Source organism: Thunnus maccoyii, chromosome 4, assembly GCF_910596095.1.
Source record: "Thunnus maccoyii chromosome 4, fThuMac1.1, whole genome shotgun sequence".
Taxonomy (NCBI): Eukaryota; Metazoa; Chordata; class Actinopteri; order Scombriformes; family Scombridae; genus Thunnus; species Thunnus maccoyii.
Genome location: NC_056536.1, coordinates 243,013 through 265,152, shown reverse-complemented (window position 1 = coordinate 265,152; position 22,140 = coordinate 243,013). Strand labels below are relative to the sequence as shown.

Sequence of the window (22,140 nt, the reverse complement as noted above, 5' to 3'; positions counted from 1 at the left end):
GTTGCGGCGGGTCGATGCGTCTCCTGGGCGGCACCCGGTCGAGTTCAGAATCCTGCATTTTGACACACTGAGACACAGATGAGATCCTACCTGTCCCTGCCTGTGGTCTCCTGTCCCTGTTTTGTGCTTCTTTCATCCATAAACTAAAAGCTTTCCAATCTGTTATCAACTTACTTTTGCCTTTTTTATTCTCAGTCTCTTTTTCCTTCTCCTGCAGTCTTTCTCTCAGCTGATTTAGCTGTCTGATACTGAAACTTTCTGTGCTCGGAAAGCTAGATTCAGTCATCCAAATGTTGATTTGTTTCACAGATGAATCACTATAGTTCACTCTCATGTAGTTTATTTTAGGAGCGGACAGGTCCACATTATCATATCTATCCTTTGTTTGATTTCTACTGTTAACACTACCCATTCTGGCAGATTAAAAGACAGATTTAAGTTATGTCTTCAACTGAATCTCCAAAGTACACCCGTTAAGAATATCAGAAAACTAATCAATGTTAGTGAACCCAGAAAGGAATCAGAACAGAGGAATTATCTACGTTTTCTATGCGTGTTTTCTGAGTCTTACTTCACACAATATTATAACCCAGTAATCATTCTTCCACACACTATTGTGATAACAGTGAACTCTCTTTAAGGTGGACTCATCAGTGCAGCTCCAGGTTTCTACTAAACCTGTCTGGACTCTTTCCTGATCAGCATACAGTCACAACAGACTGATGTGGGTTATTAAGTGCACATATCTTTTATAGACAAGGAGTCTGGTAAACATATCAGAATGTGAGTGGGGTGCAGTGCTGGATGTCATCAAAGCTATCAAACTAATTATAAAAGAACTGTAGCTTGTCCAGGATGATGCTACTCCCTACTCTGATCCAGTGTCAAACATAATGAGCACAGATGTTACATGTTCAAGGTTTTACAATATGAGTTTATAACTGTTAGTGTGATGCAGAGGATACAAAGTGTCTGTTTTCTTTGTCTTCTTTGAATTAGACTAGATGCTAAAATAGCGTATCGCTGCCCTCTACTGTTTGCTATTGATGTTCCTTTTGACAGTGATATATGTGTTGTTAGGCTATATAGTCCAAAACTGGACAATATTCCATAAGTAAAGTCCACAGAGTAAAAACTGTTTCTGCAGCTGCGTCCATGTGTCTGAACAGCTTCATTATTTGAAGTGAGTAATTATTGCACTGGATGAAAGAATCCTTGTACCTTCGTCTCAAATCGATTTCCTTATTCTGAAACTAAAGTCTAACAATGAAAAACGGAGCTTTTTAAAGTTATTGATGTATGTAACAACATTTTAAAAATACAAATACAGCCATTCACTGTTTACTGTTCTCCCTAAACTATCATTCTGTGGTTTTTTCCCTATTATGGGTTTTTGAACCAGAAAAATCCAGTTTCCATGACTACAAAATGCAAAATTTAGGCAGTTTTCATATTTTTGTTATGAAAGACTGAAGCGGAAGAATCTGTGTAGTTACCCTCGTCTCAACTGATTAGAGGGACTAAGGGACTGGAAAAAGAAAGAAATCCCATACTCATGTCAATGGGAATTCCCAAATGACGTAATGGGGGGTTCGAGGGCGCTGAGGGATTCATGCCACATGCCAGTGTGTTTTATATTTTTGGGAATTATTAAAAGTTTGTGGCCTCTGATGCCTTAGTGCAGCACCTGTTAAATACCTGAAGTTTTCTACATAGATCACTACATTCATGTACTTTATAGGACAGGAATTACATCATCCATGAACCAGACAGAATAGTGAAATGACATAAACTATAGTCTGTGTTCTGGTACAGTATAATGTTTGATAAATCTCAGCCAATATATCAGGTCTGAAGTTGGATTTGATTTCTCTTATTGTAGTTAAAGCTGCAGCTGAATCACTACATATGACTGAGTTGTCTGGTTTATTGTTCTTTATCCACCAAAGTGCACATTAATATTGTCAACATCTCTGCTGTGAATACTGACATCTGATATGTCTGTTTTGAATTCTTAATGACTCCAAATGCCACTTTCCCGCTCTCTGGATCCTTTGATCCATCTGTATTCTGTAAATATGAACTCCATCCTTGTTGCAGATGAGACTTCACTTCCTTGACTATATCTCCTGATTTCTATCTTTTGTTATTATTCAGTATGCATAGATTGACTTCAGGTTCTGGGATTATCCATGGTGGTACAACTGACCAACACATTAATATTAATGATACCAGTTTCCCCGCCTTAGATCTTCACTTCTTTCCAAAGTTTCTTCTTACTTCTGATTTAAGAGAGATGATTGAATTTGTCTAATCGGCACTATCAGCTGGGTAGCACGCGCTGTCCCATTGGTCATTGCACGCCATCAGGCGGGTCATTGGGACATACTGTCTCAATACATACCACCTGACTCAAGGCTAGCAACAAGAAGGAAGGTCGGTCAGCAGTGTGTCAACTGTAGAAGTCTTTATGCAAACTTCACTAAGATCAATGAAAATCTGAATATATTTAAACTTAAATTCAATTCAATAGCCTTATCTGAGACATGGTTAAATCAAGAGAAAGGTATTGATTTCCATATTGACGGTTTCTTTATATCAATAGAACCAACAACAGGGGAGGGGGTGTGGCCCAGTATGTGGACAGTGACTTGATCACAAGATATTAAGACAAAAAAACAAACCAATAACAACTTCCCCTGTCCTTCTATGCCAGTCTCTTTCTGATTGTCCATGTCATATTTGTTTAATATGCTATTTTTAAATGTTCATTTAAACTTACTAAATGTTCTGCATGTTTTCAGTTCCTCACTGCAGCTGTTCCATAAATTAACTCCTTTGACTGTAATACAATGATATTTTACATTAGTCCTCACTTATCATTTATTGCACAAGTCATGTTGACTTTCTCTCATTTGAAACAACTTTTGGATACTTTTAGGTAACAATTGATTTTTAACTTTGTACATGATTTGAACCGTTTTAAATTCAACCTAATCTTTAAATTTTAGAGCCTTTAAATTTAATAAAAAGTGGGTTTCTTGGTTCTCTATGTGGTTTTGTTTACACAAACTTGTGTGTTGTGCATGTAGCAGATGTCCATATAAAGAAATCCGTCACGAACTGACGTCAGCTTGGGCTGAAAGTAGAAAAAAACAAGTTAGAAACAGCGTTCAGAGCAGTCTGAAGCTGCTGCTTTCTGCTCACAGGGATTACTGTGACATACGTTTACCTCGTTATTTGACACGTTGGCCACTTTTAACATGAACATCCGACACACAAATACACGCATAATATATATAAATAAAAATATGGAAAAGCATAATACGTCCCCTTTAATAAAACCAATATTTAAACCAATTAATAAAATAAAACTATTACACAAAACTTAAATGTATTTCCCTTTTGCTTTCCCACCTTTCTCAGAAGTTATGACCTCTCTTTATCTTATTTACCAATAACGGAGCTCCTAATTTAAGGCACACACACACACACACACACACACACACACACACACACACACACACACACACAGAGCAAACAAAATAAAACAGTGTCCTTTAAAACCAGAACCAAACGTTGCAGGTCTGAGTCGTTGCTCGGAGCGTAGTGACCTGAAACAAATGGCCGCTGCACTAGCAAATGCAAGCTACAAAATAAAATAGCAGGTGCACTGGTTAATTGTTACTCACAAATCCCTGAGTTGAAGCATGGACGATGCGTGACGAGAGGAATGATGAGTGAGGTTACAGGCTGGCGGGCGACAAGTCCAGACGAAGTGAAAGCTGAGCGGGAGACATCAACTCGTCCATAGAGTCCAAGGACTGTTTCCTGGTCCTCCGTCTATTAGACGTACATGACAGTTGTTCTCAGTCACTTAACTCGTCCTAAAGCTCCTTTACTTCTTATGCCGAGTGCATTTTGAGCTTTTAACTAATTGACATTAACACATACTAGCAACAAACAGTAACATTAGCTGCTACTACGGTGAAATATGTGCTAATATAACTAGCGCGCTAATGCGCTAATCGCGATTAGCATCTACCTTTTACACGCACTACGTCGTGATGAAACGATACAAAAAATACATACACAGAGGTTATTTACCTTCTGCATGTGGCTATTATGTCCGTTACCCGTCGGTAAAACTCTGCATCCATCAACACAACGAACATAAACAGTCTTCATCCATGGATGTACAAAGAGGATTGGATACAGCGTCGGCGGCGGGGCCCCGTTCATGCGGCCCATAGAGCATGCGCACTAGTAACGGTCGCCGGCCGAGTCGACTACTTCCGGTTTAGGCCTCCGGCTAACTTGAATGGGGATGAAACAATTCAATCGTGCGGCTCCTCTAGGCTTTTGAAATGTGATCGGACCAAATGGATCAAATTCTGATAGAGAGACAAGTCATTTCTTTATACGTCCATGTCTTCAACAGCGTAAACAACCTTCACACAGCTCCTGTTCGTCGTCTGACCAGCCCGTGGCTTTACTCTGCGGGGTCTCCTCTACATCCCGCCCCTCCACCTTTACAATTGGCTGACAGGTTGGTAACAACCAATCAAATCAACAACATGTTAAGATGGACAACTTTATGTCCTCTGGGACTAGGTTGTGAGATAAACACGCTGCTCTCATGTGTACAGCAAACAAACTACTTGAACTGCATGAACTTCACCAACACAATGACAAAGATTTATTCATCTGCCTGTTTTTAATTCACTATGAACTGTATTAAACATTAAACTTAACTGGTTTGAATAGAATACTTTTTAAACATTTAAAAATGATTTATTGATCTTTATTTATTTACATATTTGTCTAAAATGAAAACTTTTTTTAGACTGAGCTACATTTGAGATATATACACACACAGTAAGTTATATGTTGGACTATGAAGGAACAGCATAAGGTGTATAACAAAACTTTATTTAGAGGATCTTTATATAGTATTGAAATTGACTTTTAGCTTTGATATAATTTATGTGGCTTCAATCATAATTTATTATCCAATATTACTCCAACAAATTTAATTTCACTCTTTCTATTCAACATCATTCATCATGGGTTTCCTGTATGAGTTAGTTGAACACTTCTCAAATATTATAAAGTTAAATTAGTGTTAGTTAGTTTAAGTGTTTCACTCTTTAGCATTTCCAGTTCTTTTTCCACTGTATCCAAAAGTTGTTCCAAATTATTACTGTGACAAAATAAATGTGTATCATCTGCAAATATAGTTTAATATTTTGGAAACCTTACATATATTATTTATGTACAAAATAAACAACAATGGTCCTAACACTGAGCCCAGGGGAACCCCACAAGTCACCTTCAGTATTTGTGAGTAACAGTTATCGTTGATTTCTTGGATAATAAGTCCTGGTCAACTGTATCAAATGCTTTTTGAGATCCATGAATACTCCCACTGCATATTCCTTATTTTCTATTGCAGGTAATATTTCCTCCACAAGCTCCAAGTTTCCCTATTAGATCTAAACCCATATTGCTGTTCATATAGTATATTTCTCCAATATTATAGAGAAGCCTGTAATCGGAGAGTATATTCTCCTGCCATATATATATATATATATATATATATATATGTATATATAATCTGGACTTCTCCACAGTGCTGATACCTCCCCTTCAAATAGACGTACCCCTTTGGATGTGTGTCTCTGAGGAATGAGTTATAGCCTACAACATTTTTCACAGGATTTCACACAGCTACATGGTGTAACCCTGTATGTTGGAGAGTGTTTGTGCACCTCATAACTGTGCTATGATCATATATGCTTTCAGTGTGTACATTTTACAGATTTGCCTGGATGGCTGTGGCAGTCTGACATACGTTGCAGTAGTAGTCACACCGATCATTGATGCAATGATGAACTATAGCAGCCATCTTTTCATCAAATATTATTTGTTTCAGGGACCAATGTTTCAGCTCTACCGACCTTTCTCAGGGCAACAACTGACAGACTTTTTCACCCTATATATCAACTCACCTGCCACAGGTGGCTCCTGATTAGCAATCAGCAGGTCAGGCACCTGACACACTTCCTGTTTCTTCCATATATGGTCTTCTTAGATATACCAAAAAACTGTACCATCATTAAAAGCTCCAGGAATATAACGATTTCATGAACAATAACAGACATCAAATATTTAACATTTCAAGGATCTAAAACAGTAAAATCTCATAACAGATAGGGTGAAGAAGTAGAAAAAATGTTTTAATGATATCCCCTGATTCAATCAATCAATCAATCAATCAATCAATCTTTATTTATATAGTGCCATATCACAACAGAAGTCATCTCAAGGCACTTTTCACATAGAGCAGGTCAAGACCGAACTCTTTAATTTACAGAGACCCAACAATTCCCCCATGAGCAGCACTTGGCGACAGCGGTAAGGAAAAACTCCCCTTTAACGGGTAGAAACCTCAAGCAGACCCCGGCTCTTGGTGGGCGGCCATCTGCTTTGACCGGTTGGGTTGAGAGAGAGAAAGAGAGAGGGAAAGGGGGAGGGGGGACAGAAGAACAACAATCACAACAACAACAACAACAAGCACGAGCAGCAACAGCCAGGGAAGGACGCCATCAGGACTGTGAAGGACCGCGAAGGCTCGGCCCAGAACCCAGGGGTTCCTGTGAGATGAGAAAGCACAAAAAACTCCGGGGAAGAAGCAAAGTTAGTGACATGCATTGATGTTACATGAATGCATACAGATGGAGAGGAGGAGGAGGAGAGAGGAGCTCAGTGCATCATGGGAAGTCCCCCAGTAGTCTAGGCCTATAGCAGCATAACTAAGGGCTGATCCAAGGCGAGCCTGGTCGGCCCTAACTATAAGCTTTATCAAAAAGGAAAGTTTTAAGCCTACTCTTAAACATAGAGAGGGTGTCTGCACCCCGGACCCAATCCGGTAGATGGTTCCATAGAAGAGGAGCCTGATAGCTGAAGGCTCTGCCTCCCATTCTACTTTTAAAGACTGTAGGAACCACCAGTAAGCTGCATACTGGGAGCGCAGTAGTGGGATAATACGGTACTATGAGCTCTTCAAGATATGATGGTGTCTGACCATTAAGGGCTTTGTAAGTTAGGAGAAGGATTTTAAATTCTATTCTAGATTTTACAGGAAGCCAATGTAGTGAAGCTAAAATGGGAGAAATGTGGTCTCTTTTTCTAGTTTTAGTCAGAACACGTGCAGCTGCATTCTGGACCAGCTGGAGAGTCTTTAGAGACTTGTTAGAGCAGCCTGATAATAAGGAATTGCAATAATCCAGCCTAACAAAAGCGTGAACTAGTTTTTCTGCATCTTTTAGGGACAGGATGTGCCTGATTTTTGTGATATTACGTAAGTGAAAAAAGGCAGTCCTTGAGATTTGATTTATGTGGGAGTTAAAGGACATATCCTGATCAAAGATAACTCCCAGATTCCTTACGGTGGTGCTGGAGGCCAGGGTAATGCCATCCAGAGCAGCTTTATCATTAGATAATGTGTTTCTAAGGTGTTTAGGGCCAAGCACAATAACTTCAGTTTTATCTGAGTTTAGTAGCAGAAAATTGCAGGTCATCCAGGTCTTTATGTCGTTAAGGCATGTTTGGAGTTTGTTTAACTGATTGGTTTAATCAGGCTTCATTGATAAATATAATTGGGTGTCATCTGCATAACAATGAACATTTATGGAGTGTTTCCTAATAATATTACCTAAAGGAAGCATATACAAGGTGAATAGAATTGGTCCAAGTACAGAACCTTGTGGAACTCCATGTCTAACTTTTGCCTTCACGGAGGATTCATCATTAACATGTACAAACTGAAATCGGTCTGATAAATAGGACTTAAACCAGCTTAATGCAGTTCCTTTAATGCCAATTAAATGTTCCAGTCTCTGCAAAAGGATTTGATGGTCAATTGTGTTGAATGCGGCACTAAGATCTAACAGGACAAGTATAGAGACAAGTCCTTTGTCTGATGCAGTCAGGAGGTCATTTGTGACTTTCACCAGTGCTGTTTCTGTGCTATGATGCCTCTAAATCCTGACTGAAAATCCTCAAATAAACTATTGTTATGTAGAAAGTCACATAACTGATTAGAGACTGCTTTCTCAAGGATCTTAGAGAGAAATGGAAGGTTAGATATAGGTCTATAATTGGCTAAAACACCTGAATCAAGAGTAGGCTTCTTAAGAAGAGGTTTAATTACAGCTACTTTAAAGGACTGTGGTACATAGCCTGTTACTAAAGACAGATTGATCATATCTAGTAAAGAAGTGCTCACTAAGGGTAAGACTTCCTTAAGCAGCCTAGTTGGGATGGGATCTAAGAGACAGGTTGATGGTTTAGCTGAACAAATCATTGAAGTTAGTTCAGACAAGTCTACTGGAGAAAAACAGTCCAAATATATGTCAGGATTTACAGCTGTTTCTAAGGTCCCTGTGTTTGGGGAGAGAACGGTGCCTGTTGAGGGCAGGAGATGGTTAATTTTGTCTCTAATAGTTAGATTTTATCATTAAAGAAGCTCATAAAGTCGTTACTACTGAGAGCTATAGGAATACATGGATCAATAGAGTTATGACTCTTTGTCAGCCAAAGTGCTGAAAAGGAACCTAGGGCTGTTTTTATTCTCTTCTATTAATGCTGAGTAATAGGCGGCTCTGGCATTACAGAGGGCCTTTCTATATGTTTTAAGACTATCTTGCCAGACTAAGCGAGATTCTTCTACTTTGGTGGAACGCCAAATCCTTTCCAATGTTCATGATGTTTGCTTTAATTTGCGGGTTTGGGAGTTAAACCATGGAGCTAACCTCTTATGTTTTATTATCTTCCTTTTTAAGAGGGCGATGGAATCGAGTGTTATTCGTAATGAGCCTGCAGCACTATCAATAAGATTATCAATTTGGGAGGAACTAAAGTTAACATAAGAGTCCTCTGTAGTATTGAGACATGGCAGTGAATTCAGTACTGATGGAATTGCTTCCTTAAATTTATCTACAACACTATCAGAGAGACATCTAGTGAGGACATTTCTGTCTAATGGTGTATAATCCAGTAATAGGAATTCAAGAGTTATTAAGTAATGATCTGATAAAATAGGATTTTGTGGAAAAACTATTAAATGTTCAATTTCAATCCCATAAGCCAGAACAAGGTCTAGGGTGTGGTTAAGACGGTGAGTGGGATTATTTACACACTGAGAGAAGCCAATTGAGTCTAATAATGAGATAAATGCATTACTGAGACTGTCATTATCAACGTCCACATGAATATTAAATCACCTACTATAATTACTTTATCTGTACTAAGGACTAAATACGACAAAAACCCTGAGAATTCAGATAAGAGTTCAGAGTACGGACCAGGAGGACGGTTCACTATAACACATAGAACTGGCTGTAAAGTTTTCCAGGTTGGCTGAGAGACTAAGAACAAGACTTTCTGATGAGTTATAATGAAGTTCAGGTCTAGAGTTGATAATGAGGCTGTGACTCCTCCTCCTCGGCCAGTGTCTGGAGGAATGTGAGTATTAATATGACTGGGAGGACTGGATTCATTTAGACTGACATGTTCTTCATGACACAGCCAGGTTTCAGTAAGACAATCAATCAATATGATGATCTGAGATTAAATCGTTTATTAATACGGCTTCAGATGACAGAGATCTAATGTTCAAGAGTCCACATTTAATTCTCTTATTTTGTTGTACTATTGCAGTAGTGGTTTTAATTTTTACTAGATTTTCATGAATGACTCTTCTTCTGTTTATTTTAGATTCAATAGATTTAAGTGGTCGGGGGACAGACACAGTCTCTATGTGGTCGGGGGACAGACACAGTCTCTATGTGGTTTTGGGATCAGACACAGTCTCTATGTGGTTTTGGGGGACAGACACAGTCTCTATGTGGTTTTGGGGACAGACACAGTCTCTATGTGGTTTTGGGGGACAGACACAGTCTCTATGTGGTTTTGGGGACAGACACAGTCTCTATGTGGTTTTGGGGGACAGACACAGTCTCTATGTGGTTTTGGGGGACAGACACAGTCTCTATGTGGTTTTGGGGACAGACACTGTCTCTATGTGGTTTTGGGGGACAGACACGGTCTCTATGTGGTTTTGGGGACAGACACAGTCTCTATGTGGTTTTGGGGACAGACGCGGTCTCTATGTGGTTTTGGGATCAGACACAGTCTCTATGTGGTTTTGGGGACAGACACAGTCTCTATGTGGTTTTGGGGTCAGACGCAGTCTCTATGTAGTTTTGGGGACAGACACTGTCTCTATGTGGTTTTGGGGACAGACACTGTCTCTATGTGGTTTTGGGGACAGACGCAGTCTCTATGTGGTTTTGGGGACAGACACTGTCTCTATGTGGTTTTGGGGACAGACGCAGTCTCTATGTGGTTTTGGGATCAGACACAGTCTCTATGTGGTTTTGGGGTCAGACGCAGTCTCTATGTGGTTTTGGGGACAGACACGGTCTCTATGTGGTTTTGGGGACAGACACGGTCTCTATGTGGTTTTGGGGACAGACACGGTCTCTATGTGGTTTTGGGGACAGACGTGGTCTCTATGTGGTTTTGGGGACAGACACAGTCTCTATGTGGTTTGGGGGACAGATGCAGTCTCTATGTGGTTTTGGGTGGGTAACTGCTCTTATGGAAGCGCAGAGAAGCGTGTAGGACTGCAGCTCTGCTTCCTGGTCTCAGCTCTGGGTTGTCATGGTTTTGGTTTACTAATAAACTTGGCCATATTTCTAGATATGAGAGCAGCTCCATCCAGAGTGGGATGTATGCCGTCTCTCCTAATCAGACCAGGTCTTCCCCAGAAAGTCTGCCAGTTATCTATGAAGCCCACATCGTTTGCTGGACGCCACCTCGACAGCCAGCGGTTGAATTGTGACATGCGGCTATACATGACATCACTGGTCAGATTAGGCAGCGGTCCAGAGAAAATTACGGAGTCCCACATTGTTTTAGCAAATGTACACACCGACTCAACATTAATTTTGGTGACTTCTGATTGGCGTAATCGGGAGTCATTACCGCCGACATGGATGACAATCGTACCATATTTACGTTTATTCTTAGCCAGCAGTTTTAAATTTGACTCAATGTCGCCCGCTCTGGCCCCAGGAATACATTTAACTATAGCTGCTGGTGTCGCTAACTTCACGTTTCTGACTATGGAGCTGCCAATAATCAGAGTTTGTTTCTCAGCGGGTGTGTTACTGAGGGGGGAGAACCTGTTAGAAACATGAACTGGTTGGTGGTGAACCGTGGGCTTCAGCTTAGGGCTATGCTTCCTTCGGACAGTCACCCAGCCGCCCTGGCTTCCCGGCTGCTCGGGAGCTACCGGGGGAGTGGGAGCTACGCTAGGTCGGCCCGCACCGGATACTGGGGGCTGGCTAACTACATTAGCTGCTGATTGTTTTTCCACGGTGCGGAGCCGCGCTTCCAATTCACTAAGCCTTGCCTCCAGTGCTGCAAATAAACTACACTTATTACACTTACCACTATCACTAAAGGAGGCAGAGGAGTAACTGAACATTTGACACACCGAGCAAGAGAGAGCAGGAGAACGAGAGGGAGAGAGAGAAGCCATCGCTAACTGCTTAGTTTAGGTTAGCTGCTAATGCTAGCTGCAGAGCCAAAGTGACTAACAACTTGTGCGATTAGCGAGAAAAGTCGCTAAGAGAAAAGCGCTGAGAGTGCTTGTAAAGGCAATTACATCTGATTGACAAGAGCCGTGACACTGTTTACATAAAAGTTGGTAAACTCTTCAAGTAAAGTGGACGTGCTGACGTGCTAGGGTAAGCGTGCTTGTGTAAAACTAGCGAAAGTTTAAATATACAACAGATATTAATCCACAGTAATGTGATATATATAGGAAAATCAACTGAGATGAGAGCAGCAACAACGTTATCAGTAGACACAGTCGGCAACCGGAAATGATACAATACGCTCAGACAAACATTTATCATTTGACAGATTCTTTTATGCAACCAAACCTGAATGAAGCTCAAGTATCCTGTAATACAGTATATTTAACCCTGAGACAGCTATGACTTCATGTCACTGAGTGGTGTTCTGGTATCAGGAAGTTCTTCTCGACTAGTTTTCCAGCAGATTACAGTAATGACATCAGAGAGAGATGAATACAGATTTATTCATGTTTAGTATGTTTAAAGACATGTTCAAAAAAACATGCTGTACTTACAGGAAGGCATGCACGCAACCGCCTCGTGGTTTCTGTTCATAACACGCCTTGATTGACCCAATAGAAGTCTTCCTTAGAGCACTGGCTTTCATGCAGCAGAGAAATATGGGAGAACCTGCCAGACCATCATACAGAGAGAGTCACTGTGAATTAATTTTTTACTCATCAATACAACAAACATGACACACTGTTACACACTGGGAGGTACCCAGACAACATGATCCGTCCAAGATTCAACACTAATACTTCTTTATTCATATAGACATCAGGCTGTGATTCATTTCTAAAGGGGTTAAAAACTTAGAAACGTAGGTCTTTCCTAGTGTGTAGTTTTTATTGAAGCAAGACTCTACAGCTGCAAGAGGTTGCATAAAGGGCCAGTATAAGATCAATAAGGAGCTTTTAGCTGTAAATCATACAAAGATATTCCAGTAGAGTCCAAGAATATAAATATAGACCTTTAAATTGTAACTACTGTTTTTTTTTTTTTTATCTTGTTGTGGTCTGTGCTCCTCATCGTTTTAGAGTTGACTTCTTGTAATCTAATTATTTTAGTATTTTTACTGTTTCCTCTGTTGGTTTTTACTTTTAATCAATTGATTTGTATAGCACCTTTCATACAGGTCAGTGTGATACAAAGTGTTTCACAGATCTCACATTGTAAACAAATGTAAACAGTAGAACAAGCACTATGCAACTATGTTTGAAAATGTGCTAAATAGATGAATACATAAATAAACAATAGTAATAATAATCATTAATAATCATTATTTTTACAAACTATACACTAAATGCTATTGTCTGAAGCAGTCAGAGGAAAACCTTTCATGTACGGTACTACATTACTGTACAAATTATTATTTTTTGTAAAAACATGAGATGCAGTTGCATTAAGCACAAAGTCATAATGACATTACAGATCAATAGTCTGTTGACTAGTATAACTTCATTACTCTGTATGTAAAACAGTGCAAAAAGTGTAGATGAAGAGCTGTACCTCCTGATGCACACAACAGCATCACGATAGCCAGGGTGAGCAGACAAATGCAGAGAGTCTTCCTCATCTTCAGACGCTTGTTAACACTGGATCTTTGCTGTAAACGCCTCCTGTGTTCAGTTACTAACAACTCACTAAAGTCTAATGATGAGTGAACCAGAGAGGTGTGATCTTATATTCTGCCGATTCACAAAAAAAGAGGAACAGTTCTTGTCGAGGGAAACGGACAGACTCACAAACGCCCTGGAGTTCGTTGGTTATGTCCATATATGTTCAGCTTTGTTGTGCATCCTCTTAAGTGATGATGCTGCAGCTTTTACATTCACACTTTACTGATGCCCACATCCAGACTGACCTGCACTGAGTTCTCCAGCAGAGTACTACAATTCAACACCATCATATTCACAAGTCAACTCCCCAACAAGTTGAAGTTATTCAAACATTTCTTGGAGGCAGAGCTGCTCAAACCAGATCCTGGATTTCAGACATAAATGTTTTTTTATATTCACTTATTAAGGAGAGTTTCTTCTTTGCAATTTCAAATTTGTGTATGAAAATGAAATGTTGAAATGTCTCTGCAGTATTTGGAAAGATTGTGTAACCGTGTTGAGCAATGTCCTCAGAAAGATCAGATGTGATATGAAAGTGTTTTATAAATAATAGACACATTTATTATTCCAAAAAAATCAATATGGCAGGAACATTTTGTCATTAGCAGAAATGAGATGTAAAATAGAAATAAAAAAAAGATAAGGTGGAACTGACTGCCAGTCTAGTGATTAAAGGACGGGTTCACAATTTTTCAAGTCTGGCTTAAAACAACAGTCAGGAGCCCAAATGAACAGTGAAACATGTTGTTCTTGTTGTAATCATTCCTCCTGTTCAAACTGACCATTAGAAGATCCCTTCATAATGACCTTACAATGGAAGTGATGTGGGACAAAATCCACAGTCCTCCTGCGCAAAAAGTGTGCAAAATGTCTGTGCAAATCAAGTAGATATCTGTCAATGTTACAGTCCTTTTAGTGCCAAAGTCCCTCCAGACATTTTACTGCCTGGTTCATAATACATGTGCTCGATTGGAAGAGCAAACAGTACTGAAGTGTCATCTGAAATATGTTTGTCATCACCTGGTTAATACTGGGAATATTTGTTTTTTATCACCAGATGGTTCTGAGAATGTGTTTCAGGCTGGTTTCTCTGAGCTGCAGGTTTAGTGTTTTTCATGCTATTCACACTCCAAGTGGTGATGTATCAGTTTCTGGGTCATGGAACAGGGGTCCGTTTCACAAAGCAGGTTCAACAAACTCTGAGTCTAATCCTGAACTCTGAGTTGATCTACTCTGAGATAAGAAACTCTGAGTTTCCGGTTCCAGAACAGCTGATTTGAGTCAGTTTAATCAACTCAGAGTAGTTTCACCTGGAGTTAAGCGCGTGCACCACAACTATAAAAAGCCAGCATCAGTGGAGCCCCGATTCGACGAGTCACCATGGCAACGGGGAAGAGGAAGGCTGCGTTTGAACACATTTTCAGAAAGAAGTGCAACACCGCTGCAGCTGCAAAAGAGAGGGAGACGGCGTGGGAGAACATCGCTGCTCGGGTCAATGCGTGAGTTTAAATGTAGTCCTTTGTAATCACAATAATATTACAGAGGAAAACTGCTTGATTGGTCGCCTATTCATTTATTTCATTTAGGTCCAATCCTGCGGGGGAGAAGCGCACTTAGCAGCAGTTTAGGATGAAATATAAAAACATTGTTCAAACAGGTGAGACCTCGGCATAATCTCATGGGGGAACCTCATTTTGATCATGTTTTACATTGTAAAGTAAATATTAAGTAGCTGTTGCTGTGACTGTGCTGTTAAATAATTAATCCTATTTAAACTAACACAGACTTCTACTCAGCCAACAGAAAGAAGGCAGATGTCCGTAAAACGGGTGGTGGTCCAGCACCGCCACCTCTAACGGAGGCAGAGGAGCTGGCCCTAAGCCAGACTACAGGAAGGCCAGTGGCTGAGGGAATCCCTGGAGGGAGCTCATCCTCTGAGCCCACCCCCCAAGACACAAGTGCCTTTATAAAATGTAATATGCCTAGGCCTATATATCTTTTTTAGCCTATTCATACAAATATTTATTTCCCTTTCATGTCTTTTTTTTTTTCTTTTGTCCCAACAGATTCTGATGGTGCTATCTGCCTGGTGGATCCCCCTCACGCCACAACAGACCTTGTACATGTAAGTAGGCAATACTCCAAAGATTTAGCCAAATGGTAGTTTAAGAATACTGAAACATATCACTCATCTAGGATGAAGAGGACGAGGAAACTGTTTCTGCTGCCTTTACAGAGGGGGATACAGAAAGGCCTATAGAGGTAACATCTTGATATGTTACTGATAGTTCTCTTCCCATTCACATTTCTTACCATTCTGGTGGAAAATAGAGTGACATTTAGCCTACACTGAAGTATTAACACATTCTCATCCTTTTTAACAGAGCATGGCTGGGCAGCAGCAGGAGGGTCTCTCAACTTCCACTGCACAGATTGACACAGTGGAAAAAAAATAAAGAAAACCGATAAAGAAATGTTATACTTGGACCGCCAGATTAGGAAGGCAGATCTGGAAATTGAAATACTGGAGCACAAGCTAGAGGTGGGTGCATGGTCACAGGTGAATTATGTTGATTCTGTTAACTATTGGAACATTAACTAAACTAGCTTTTGTATTTGTAGGAAATAAAGAAGACCAAATGAAATGTGTATTATGTCTTTATTTGACTGCTGTGGTGGTGGTGATGATGGTGACTTAAACTCTAAAGTGATTATGGCATATGGTGTCTCTGACTGCTCTGCTGTCCTGGATAGCTGGCAGGTGGATGGGGTCATCATCAGGGTCTTCAATTTGTAGGGCAGGGTGTTGCTCTCCTCTAATAGTGGCAATATTATGAAGAACAACACATGCCACAATAATATCACAGGCCCTCTAAGGGGTCACCCTGAGGTGACGTAGGCACTGGAAACGGACTTTCAGCAGGCCTTTGGTCATCTCCACCCAGGCTGTCGTACTGCAGTGAGCCCGGTTGAAGTTCTGTTGGGGGCCTGGTTCAGGGTCAGGGTAAAGGGTCAGCAGCCTAGGTTGGCATAGTTAATCCCTGTCACCCAGCAGAAGGCCATCAAACTCTCCTGTAATGTATAGTGGATACATTAGAGTGTATTAAAGGAGGGAGACAAGTGAATTATATTGTGCAAAACTTTAGGCTGCTTACCACGTTGCAGTCTGTTGCTCAGGTTAGACTTGCGATATATCCTCGAGTCATGAACAGACCCAGGCCACTTGGCCTCCACATTGGAAATGATGTATGCAGCATCACATATGATCTTGACACTGCAGAGAATGACAGATGTTAGTTGAACTATGATGCAGTCTTTAACATTTTGAAACAGTAGTCAATCTAAATGTACCTGTACATTTATGCTGTGAATGGACTTCCTATTCACATAATCGGCTTCATTACGTGAGGGAGCCGTGATGGGAATGTGTGTGCCATCTATGCAGCCAATCACACTGGGAAATCTTAAAAGAAACTAAAATTACTAATCCCAGTCTGAGGTTGCAGCACAATGTTATTAACAGAATATAACTTAAAATTAAAGCTGCAAGCAGCGTTGAACGGGCCCTCGCGCCTCCGCGGATGTCAGGCTGCGGTGCAATCGAAGGGCTTCTGTGACGGGCATGTAGATGTCTTCAGACCCGACTGTTTTCAGACAGTGCAAGAAGGAGATATACTTCACTTCCTTTGTCCTCTATTTTGCCTGCTGCTGGGGCTGCTTTGCTGAAATTTCATAGGGGGCTCTATTCAGCCAGTTTGCATCACTGATGGAATATCGTCATGTAGACGTGTTCAGGCCGGGACTCTTATCAAACATGTAAAGTTTGGTGCAGACTGGAGCATGTACAATAAAGTTATAGCAACTTCCTCTGTCATGGTGAAACATCACATCTCAACGGTGTGAGGATGAGAATTTCCTGCAGGGTGAGACATGTCTGTCTCGCTCACACCTGTCTGTCTCGTTCACACCTGTCTGTCTCGCTCACACCTGTCTGTCACGTTCACACCTGTCTGTCTCGCTCACACCTGTCTGTCTCGTTCACACCTGTCTGTCTCGCTCACACCTGTCTGTTTCGTTCACACCTGTCTGTCTCGCTCACACCTGTCTGTCTCGCTCACACCTGTCTGTCTCGTTAACACCTGTCTGTCTCGTTCACACCTGTATGTCTCGCTCACACCTGTCTGTCTCGCTCACACCTGTCTGTCTCGTTCACACCTGTCTGTCTTACTCACACCTGTCTGTTTCGCTCACACCTGTATGTCTCGCTCACACCTGTCTGTCTCGTTCACACCTGTCTGTCTCGTTCACACCTGTCTGTCTCGCTCACACCTGTCTGTCTTACTCACAGCTGTGTCATCAAAATTATGCAAGTTTTGGGTCCATTCACTTGAATTTCAGTTAGTAAATTGAAAACTCTTGATGAGTTTGTGTGTGAAACAAATTAATTTCCTAATTTTCATCAAGTCCATTTTTAGAAAAGTAAAGACTTTTAACCCACATGACCTGGTGAAAGTGTGATTGACATGTGTCCTGTCAGGTGTGTAGAGACAATAAGTAACTGATACTCATATATGTGAATGGAGAGTGTGAGTGAACCGCTAGGTGTTTGGGCCTTAATAAGGGAAAAACTGCAGTACAGAGCTACAACTTTTAGTTTTGATGTACTTTATCACTAAACTGTCACTCTCACTCCATTTTTTCCCTTCCCCTCATAGGTCATCCCCACTACTGAATTATACATATAAGACCTATAATTATTGTAAAATAAATGATAATAACACCAAACTTCATACAAAGTTTGTATAATGTACTGTATGTATATAGGCCTTTCTGCTGTATCCTACAAAAATGAGCTGCATTCAACCCCCACACCAGTGGCAGCTGATGACTCAAATAATTGGGGAGGACAGGAGGAAAACCAACATACCGCATCAAACTATATGATTGTCCCCCACCTGATGACATCAGAGGGGTGGGAGGCAATTTTATATGCCAATAAAACAATTTGCTTTTAAAAACAAAAACCCCTGAGTGGAGTAAAGGCTGCTTCTTTAAAGACATTTAGCAGATACATATTGTTTCTAAACAAAGAAGAGCTCATTTTAGCCATGCAAGAAGGGAGATCAAAATATAAAAAAGAATATTTGGTTGAAATAAACCATTACCAAATCTCAGTATTATTTACAACATAATTTTTCTCTCTTCTTTGGAGAAGACAGGTAAAATGATGCTCCAAGGTAGGACGGCCTCCCTAATCAATCAACAACCAGAATGCAATATTGACATCGAGTTGGTCCAATGATAGTTTCCAAAATTCATCTTCAATTCTCTCCACTGTAAGGCAGAGTAGCAGCAGTAGATAGCTCCTTGTGTTAGCCAATGCAACAGTTAGCTTGTTGTAGCAGCCTGAAGGACTCTTATACATCCATGGAAGGACTGTTAAGGACTGTTGTTAAGCTAACGGGAGAAATTATCTGGACTGGGCATAACACAAATTATAATGCAATTTAGGAAGATGCTATATTCATACATAATAAATTATAGCAGATAAAACATTGAAAATTGATAATAAAATCATTTGTTTGCACATTTTTTTCTGGTTACTTTTTAGCTCATAATGATGTTAAACAGTAGGCTGAGAGTGCTAAGTGTCCACTTGACTTCCACTATTGCTGTCTTAATGAGGCTATCCAACAACAACAAGCTATTGATGTCATTCCTGCTGAGCAACTCATGGAACTGGATTTATTCTTTAAATCATCTAAACTGGCTTCATGTCTTCTATTTTAACTCAATTACCAATAAAAAACATGTTTAAGTGTCTGTTGTATTTGACTTGTGTATTTTTGAAGTGTAAAAATACAGTGACACTGACGAATGTGTTTGTGTGTCACTAGTCCACTGTACACAGGTAACAGTGGAGTAAACAATGTTTCATCATGTTTGTGCTGAATATGATCAGATGTTCAGATTTTGGGTTTAGACTGATCAACAAGGCATTTAAGATGCTTGAAATGTTTGTTCCATGGTACAATCTCCACAACATTTTCTTCCAGGGTTTTTGTAAAATACAGCTTCACTTTGATTTGGCGAGAAGTAGCGGTTAGCTTTGTCTTAGTTGGCCTTGTCCTTGCTGAAACCTTCTTTTGCAGCTGGCTGATAATACTTTATCTGTAAGAGTCCTGTATTGTTATTGTTTCCACTTCACGTTGACCAGATGTTTCTACTGCATAGGTTTGGGCTGTGATTGTGTTGCTGACCTTTGAAGGTCAAATATGTTCTCTAGAGTTAACCTGGTCTTTCAGGTTGGAAGAGGACATTGTGTACAGTGACTTACGCTGGGACCTAATGTTTCTTACAGTAACACTCATAACAGTTAAACACTGACATGAACACAGTCCGTTACAGTGTGTTCAGATATGTGAAGCAGAGTGAAGTTAAATCAGCCATTTAATAGGTAACAGATTCATTCATGCTTGTTAACAGGGATAAACCAGCTTGTCTGCTGTTACTGTAACATTCCTGAAGGTGGCAGCAGAGGAACATAAATGTAATATATATATATATATATATATATAAATATAAAAGAACTTGCATGGGATTAAATGACATCTTTTCTACTGTAAAGAATCCATTCTAGTTTTGGTATAATACTGTAGATATTGATGTTATAGAGAGTTATTGATATTGTAAAAAGGTACACAGTCATTTTAATGTATTTTATTTCATTTGTAAGTTTATTTTATTATGATTGTATCACTATACGACCACAATGTAAAGTCTTTCAAGCCAACAAAGTAACCTACAGCAGAGAAGGATTTTCATGGTGTTGTGGGAGCAAGCTGTGCTGATCCGTCTGTCCGTCCTCCTGAACTGACTGGTTGTGTGTCTCATTATAGAATAAAAGACTTGAATCACCCTGACTCCTGTGCCATAGATGCTCATGACATATTGTTTTACAGCAAGCCCTCCTGATGTATGAACACAACAGGCCTACCGACTGTAGAGTGTAATCTATTTCTTCACCATAAGATGGCGTCTGATGTAACACGAGCGTTACTGGTTAGAATGAAGGGCTGGAATCAACGTCTACACCGAGCACTGTGTTTCCAATACTTACAACAAATCATTATTTTAGTGTACAGCAAGACTCTTCATGTATAAACACAATACTGATTCTATTTTTGAGAGTGGTGGAAGATATGTCTTCACCAGAAGATGGAATAATCCAAAACGGGGGAAAAACTCAAGACAGAGACTCATCAGCCAGACATTTCTCCGTTCTCTGTTAAAGAGCGGCTGAGATTGACACTAAAATAAGAATTGCTGGCAGCCCTTTTGATAGACGAGTATTTTCTTTGTGTTGAGGAGCTGCAGCATTTATTAACTGACACACAGTCTGTACTCTACATTTACTGCCTTATTGACAACTTACTGCTAACCTTCTTCTTTGCTCCACTTGTGTTCACGTCACGTTTCTGCCGCTCGCTCTCTGCACTCGCTCAACCACACACACACACGCGCACACACACACACACACACACACACACACACACGGTTAGTGAAATGTTAAATATTTGATGTCTGTTATTGTTCATGAAATCGTTATATTCCTGGAGCTTTTAATGATGGTACAGTTTTTTTGTATATCTAAGAAGACCATATATGGAAGAAACAGGAAGTGTGTCAGGTGCCTTACCTGCTGATTGCTAATCAGGAGCCACCTGTGGCAGGTGAGTTGATATATAGGGTGAAAAAGTCTGTCAGTTGTTGCCCTGAGAAAGGTCGGTAGAGCTGAAACATTGGTCCCTGAAACAAATAATATTTGATGAAAAGATGGCTGCTATAGTTCATCAATTTAATTTCTGCTGTTGAACAGGTTCGCACAGGAAACTTGATGAACTTACAAACTCCTCTTCCTGTGACAGGTCACACGTGGCCACTTGTTGTGCAGCATTCTTGTGCTCCTTTACACTAATAATGGTGTTGCCTTACTTGTTCGTCTTTCTGACAATCCACTCCTGCACCTGCACAAAACAAGGATATTACATTGATTAGTAAGGATAATGGCTTCAAAATCAGAAGACATTTACTAATAATCACATAAAGTACTCTGAAGTTCCTTTGGTGCCACTTACGTCTAGCTCCAAGAGGAAACCCGGCCACCAGAACTGTTTTTATCTCAGGATAGAGATGTTTTACCGCCTTGTTGAACTTCTCATACTTCTCGACCTTCCTTTCCTCCGCATCCACCAGTGTGCATTCTGTTTTTTCAAACAGATAGTCACGTCAAGAATCAAGGCAGTGCGATCCCGGATCATGATGAGGTCCAGTACTCCTGTAATACTGTCTCCAGACACAAGTCTTTTTTCCCTCATCACATGCCAGCCCATGTCTTCATCCTCCTTTTTAAGGTCGTCACATATTTTGTTTTGCTGGGGATTTCCTTTGAGCTTTACACAGTTCCCAATAATATGCTGCATGGTCTCTTTTTCTTGTTCACAGAGTCTGCACTGTTGTGACTCCTTGGGCCCCCTTCCTCTCGACAGCAGTGAGAGGTTAGGGAGTGTGTTGGTACGGAGTTGCAGTGCCGTGATTAGTTCGGATTGTTTCAGCCGATGCTTCTCTGGGTCCCGGGTCCAGCTGTTGGAGATTTTGTCATTCCTGAACACAACAGTGCCCAAGCCCTGCCTCACCAATTTGCTCCAGTTGTCAAACACCCTCTCTCTCTCCACGCTGACATGTTTGCCCCGCTTGTGTCGATTTGCCCTAGGTCCAGCTGACTCGTTTTCTCGGGCTTTGGGAGG

The 22,140-nt window shown here is 40.5% G+C and overlaps 3 long non-coding RNA genes across 3 annotated transcripts; 2 read left to right on the top strand and 1 right to left on the bottom strand.

Moving 5' to 3' along the window:
• Positions 1–296: 296 nt before the first annotated feature.
• LOC121895278 lies at positions 297–4,236 on the bottom strand. Its single transcript, XR_006095729.1, has 3 exons — positions 4,108–4,236; positions 3,693–3,843; positions 297–3,139 (listed from the first exon to the last, which is right to left on the bottom strand). It is a non-coding gene; the product is annotated as an uncharacterized LOC121895278 (long non-coding RNA).
• A 10,565-nt stretch (positions 4,237–14,801) lies between these two features.
• On the top strand, positions 14,802–15,161 carry LOC121895290. The gene is made up of 3 exons (XR_006095741.1): positions 14,802–14,832; positions 14,920–14,990; positions 15,130–15,161. It is a non-coding gene; the product is annotated as an uncharacterized LOC121895290 (long non-coding RNA).
• A 346-nt stretch (positions 15,162–15,507) lies between these two features.
• On the top strand, positions 15,508–15,874 carry LOC121895284. Its single transcript, XR_006095736.1, has 2 exons — positions 15,508–15,595; positions 15,718–15,874. It is a non-coding gene; the product is annotated as an uncharacterized LOC121895284 (long non-coding RNA).
• The last annotated feature ends 6,266 nt before the right edge of the window (positions 15,875–22,140 follow it).